Source organism: Dermochelys coriacea, chromosome 11 (assembly GCF_009764565.3).
Source record: "Dermochelys coriacea isolate rDerCor1 chromosome 11, rDerCor1.pri.v4, whole genome shotgun sequence".
Classification (NCBI taxonomy): domain Eukaryota; kingdom Metazoa; phylum Chordata; order Testudines; family Dermochelyidae; genus Dermochelys; species Dermochelys coriacea.
The window spans coordinates 68185829-68191445 of record NC_050078.2 but is presented as its reverse complement, the minus strand read 5'-3'; the positions used below and the strand labels follow the sequence as shown (position 1 = coordinate 68191445).

At 44.1% G+C, this 5617-nt stretch overlaps 1 pseudogene; it reads right to left on the bottom strand.

Moving 5' to 3' along the window:
- Nucleotides 1-5048: 5048 nt before the first annotated feature.
- On the bottom strand, nt 5049-5167 carry LOC119840933 (annotated as a pseudogene).
- Between the last annotated feature and the right edge of the window lie 450 nt (nt 5168-5617).

The following is a 5617-nucleotide window of genomic DNA, read 5'->3' as shown; positions in this document are numbered from 1 at the left end:
CCATTTTTCAGTAGAAAAACTTCCCTTTTAAGGGTTGTTTTTCAGTTTTATATTAAAGCAAGAGACGTTTACTTGATCTCTTGCCACTTACTTGTTCACACAGTGTGTTCTATTAGGGTATTTGGCTTTTAGAAGAGGAAAATGCCTAAAAGTAAAGTGTGCTATAATATTTATTCATAGTAATTTCATGTTTGGCAAAATTATAGTTGTTTAAAAGGTCCCAGGAACCAATGAGTAGTCGACTGCAATTATATTCATGTTTAAATTAGATTTAACTAATTAAGGAACTCTTCTTGTAGAGGGCTATAAAATGCATATTTATCTCATATTATAGGCAGTCTGTACACAGATTTTAGTCACATGTTTTAAAAGCCTATATTTTTGATTTGTAGGCCATGTTTAGCAACATAGTCATTGAATGGAGAACACATAAAAGTAATGAACATATATATAACCCAACAGATTTCAACTACCCAACTTTTTTTTTTAACTCCCTTAACCTCAGAACAGCAGGATTTTTTTTTACAGACATGATTAGAAATGAGGAAAACTTTTTGCTTACATTTTGGTGAATTGGATGTTTTTAATTTATTTTCAATGTTTTTGCATAATTTTCAATTTACCTTTAGAGTGTGTTCGTGCAAACAAAGTTTTATGCTTCTGAGTGTGGGAATCAAACATTGGGTCCACATATTAGATTCCTTTTGTGACCGAAATGTTTGATTCTGGAGGATGTGGAAGTACTATATGTCCTTCCTTCCTGTCCCCGGCCCCAGCAAATGGCTGTGGTCTGTAGCTACTCGATATGACAGGCTGTGTGAAAGATATTATGCTAATGGTAACTATGGGCCTGATCCAAAGCCAATTGAAATCAATAGGAAGACTGACGATGTCAAAGGGCTTTGCATCAGATTGTGCATGTTAGGAATGTCCTCGGTATGTTCACTAAAAGGCAGGATAGAAGTGCAAAGTCTTAACACTACATCAAAGAATGCTCCTTTTCTCTTCATTTCGTTTACTGCTCTCATCACCATGAGCAGTTACCGCTGTCCCTTCATGGGTTAACCCCATGAAAACAGAGATTTTTAATCTGGGGGTTTTCCACTAAAGGAAAAAGCTGTGGCTCCAGTCAATCTCTGCTGCAATGCAAACAAAAATTGGATTAACTTGTTCTTTAAAATACAGTGTAATGGAATGACCATCACCCAATGCAAAGTGGTTTCAGAGTAGCAGCCGTGTTAGTCTGTATTCGCAAAAAGAAAAGGAGTACCGGTGGCACCTTAGAGACTAACAAATTTATTAGAGCATAAGCTTTCGTGAGCTACAGCTCACTTCATCGGATGCATTTGGTGGAAAAAGCAGAGGAGAGATTTATACACACACACACACACACACACACACACACACACACACACACACAGAGAACATGTTCTCTGTGTGTGTGTGTGTATGTATATAAATCTCTCCTCTGCTTTTTCCACCAAATGCATCCGATGAAGTGAGCTGTAGCTCACGAAAGCTTATGCTCTAATAAATTTGTTAGTCTCTAAGGTGCCACGGGTACTCCTTTTCTCAATGCAAAGTGATTCTTCTCCCTAGCATTTGCTTCTAATGCCAGATCAGTGTGAGAGAAGGTTTGTTGGCATAGCTACACCGGCAAACCCTCTTAGTACAGACATTGTTTGTACTGATGAAAAAGTGCATTTCATGATATAGTTTATATCAAGCCCCTGAGCAAGATAAACATTGCCAGGAAAAAGAACAGGAGTACTTGTGGCATCTTAGAGACTAACAAATTTGTTTGAGCATAAGCTTTCATGGGCTACAGCCCACTTCATCGGAGTCATAGAATGGAACATATAGTAAGAAGATGTCTATACATACAGAAAACATGAAAAAGTGGAGTAAAAGACTAATTAATTAAAATGAGTTATTATCAGCAGAAGAAAAATCTTTTGTAGTGATAATCAAGATGGCCCATTTAGACAGTTGACAATAAGGTGTGAGGATACTTAACATAGGGAAATAGATTCAATATGTGTAAAGACCCAGCCACTCCCAGTCTATTCAAACCCAAGTTAATGGTATCTAGTTTGCATATTAATTCAAGCTCAGCAGTTTCTTGTTGGAGTCTGTTTTTGAAGCTTTTCTGTTGCAAAATTGCCACCTTTAAATCTGTTACTGAGTGGCCAGAGAGGTTGAAGTGTTCTCCTACCAGTTTTTGAATGTTATGATTCCTGAAGTCAGATTTGTGTCCATTTATTCTTTTGCGTAGAGACTATCTGGTTTGGTCAATGTACATGGCAGAGGGGCATTGCTGGCACATGATGGCATATATCACATTGGTAGATGTGCAGGTGAACGAGTCCCTGATGGCGTGGCTAATGTGATTAGGTCCTATGATGGTGTCATTTGAATAAATATGTGGACAGAGTTGGCATCGGGCTTTGTTGCAAGGATAGATTCCTGGGTTAGTATTTTTGTGTGTGTGGTGTGTGGTTGCTGGAGAGTATTTGCTTCAGGTGGGGGGTCTGTCAGTAAGCAAGGACTGGTCTGTCTCCCAAGATTTGTGAGAGTGAGGGATCATTTTTCAGGATAGGTTGTAGATCTTCGATGATGTGCTGGAGAGGTTTTAGTTGGGGGCTGAAGGTGACAGCTAGTGGTGTTCTGTTATTTTTTTTGTTGGGCCTGTCCTGCAATAGGTGACTTCTGGATACTCTTCTGGCTCTGTCAATCTGTTTTTTTTCACTTCAGCAGGTGAATATTGTAGTTTTAAGACTGCTTGATAGAGATCTTGTAGCTGTTTGTCTCTGTCTGAGGGATTGGAGCAAATGCGATTGTATTGTAGAGCTTGGTGGTAGACAATGGATCATGTGGTGTGTTCTGGATGGAAGCTGGAGGCATGTAGGTAAGTATAATGGTCAGTAGGTTTCCAGTATAGGGTGGTATTTATGTGACCATCGCTTATTAGCACAGTAGTGTCCAGGAAATGAACTGCTTGTGTGGATTGGTCTAGGCTAAGGTTGATGGTGGGATAGTAATTATTGAAATCATGGTGGAATTCCTCAAGGGCTTCTTTTCCATGGGTCCAGATGATGAAGATGTCATCAATGTAGTGCAAGTAGAGTAGGGACCTTAGGAAACGAGAGCTAAGGAAGTGTTGTTCTAAGTCAACCATAAATATGTTGGCATACTGTGTGGCCATGCAGGTACCCATAGCAGGCCACTGATTTGAAGGTATATATTGTCCCCAAATGTGAAATAGTTATGAGTGAGGACAAAGTCACAAAGGTCAGCCACCAGATTTGCCGTGACATTATCGGGGATATTGTTTCTGACAGCTTGTAGTCCATCTTTGTGTGGAATGTTGGTGTAGAGGGCTTCTACATCCATAGTGTCCAGGATGGTGTTTTCAGGAAGATCACCAATGGATTGTAGTTTCCTCAGGAAGTCAGTGGTGTCTCGAAGACAGCTGGGAGTGCTGGTAGCGTAGGGCCTGAGGAGAGAGTCCACATAGCCAGACAATCCTACTGTTAGGGTGCCAATTCCTGAGATGATGGGGCATCCAGGATTTCCAGGTTTATGGATCTTGGGAAACAGATAGAATACCCCTGGTTGGGGTTGTAGGTGTGTTTCTGCACAGATCTGTTCCTGTGCTTTTTCAGGGAGTTTCTTGAGCAGATGGTGTAGTTTCTTTTGGTAATCCTCAGTGGGATCAGAGGATAATGGCCTGCAGAATGTGGAGTTAGAGAGCTGGCAGTGGTGGGATCTACTGCACCCCATGGACAGTGCTTCCTGCAATAAGTGACTGGGGAGCAATAAAATGAAGGGGATTCACGGGGATCAGGCGTGCTGGAGAGTCAGAGAGGAGCGGTTTCGGGGGGCGGAGGAGCTACGCTTAACCCTTGGGAGTGTGTGACCAGCGAGAAGGACTGTTGCAATAACAGGGTCCCCTTGGGCACAGCGGTGAGCAGTCTCAGGGGCAGAGGAGTCTGCGGCTTCACCCTGGGAGAAAGATGGTGACCTGGAGAAGGGCTGGCACAGAAGGGGTTCCTCCTGGGCACCGCAACTTGAGCACACAGGCCTGCAAGTGGCCAGCAGGAAGATGTATGCTAAGCGCCTTAGGGGGAAAATCCTGGTGGAGCTGTGCAGGCAGAGAGGGCTGCACATTGGGAGGCTCACCAAAGAACAGCTGATTGCCCAGCTGGAGGAAAAGGATCGCTCGGGTGCACCAATCCCTGCCTCTGAGGGAAGCAGCCCGGCAGATGCTGTGCGGGCCCCGGTGCCTGACCTGGCTGGAATGGGTCAGACTGCTGCCGAGGGCATCCTGAGGCCCCTCCTACCTATACCTAGGGGAAAGGCTGGGAGGAGCCCAGTGAATTCTGAGGGCACCCTGACCCCGGCAGCCAGCAGGGAATCCGCCCGGTGGACCTCCCCATCCCTGGAGCTGAGATGGGAGAGGGAGATAAAATTGAGAGTTGGAAGATCACGAAAAAGAGCGAGAGGATCATGAAAGGCAGTGTCAGCATGAGCTGGAGTTGGCAAGGCTGAGGAGCAGCGAGGCCCCAGCTGTGGTGAGTGAAGGGGGACCCAGGACTGCACGGAGCTTTGATAAGTGCATCCTGGCCCAGCGTAAGGAAGGGGAGAACATAGATGACTTCCTGAATGCTTTTGAGAACGTCTACGAGATGCACAGGGTTGATCCAGCAGACAGGCTCCAGTTTCTCACCCCCTTACTGGACCCCAAAACCGTGGCGGTGTACAGCCGAATGAAAGGGGCGGAGACCGGGGAGTATGAACTATTCAAAAAGGTCCTGCTACGTGAGTTTGGGCTGACTCCTGAGATGTACTGGAGAAGGTTCCGGAGTCAGCGTAAAGCCCCTGAGGGCACATATCTTTAACTGGCCCTCCGGATGCAGGGATATGCCCACAAGTGGGCAGATGGGGCCCAAACTAAGGAGGACCTGCTCTACCTAATCATACTGGAGCAACTGTATGAGAGGTACCCATCAGACCTGAGGCTATGGTTGGTGGACAAAAAGCCAGAGAATCTACAGCACTCAGTGTTCCCAGGAGGTCTCCCATCCAAGTACTAAACAGGCCCGACCCTGCTTAGCTTCCGAGATCAGACGAGATCGGACGTGTTCATGGTGGAAAAGCCCTTTTTTGTCAGTATAAGTGCCTTTGCTTTTTGCTGTCATAGATATATTGCAAAAAAAAACAAACAAAAATCCCCACCACCACTGCCCAAAGAGACAATACTATATCAGCAAAAGTTTCTAGTACTGACCAGGGCTAAGAAGACTGTTCTATTTAACAATATTTCAGCATTTAGAAGTGTAGCAAACAAAATTGCAGCGAAAAAAAAATTATCCCCACTTTACTCGGAATAAAAGATTGTCTTCACCCTTGAGGGGAGCAGAATCGGACGAGATATTGAGCATCAACTAGTGCAAAAGATGAGATGGGAATGTTTGTCACCAAATTGATAAAAAAATTATCTGTGTTTGACAGGTGGAATTACTGCATGGCTGAAAAAGCATCTTGCATTCTGAGATGTTTGAATTGTTTATTTTAATTTTCTACTGCATTTACAGCACTCACCAGGTAGATAACC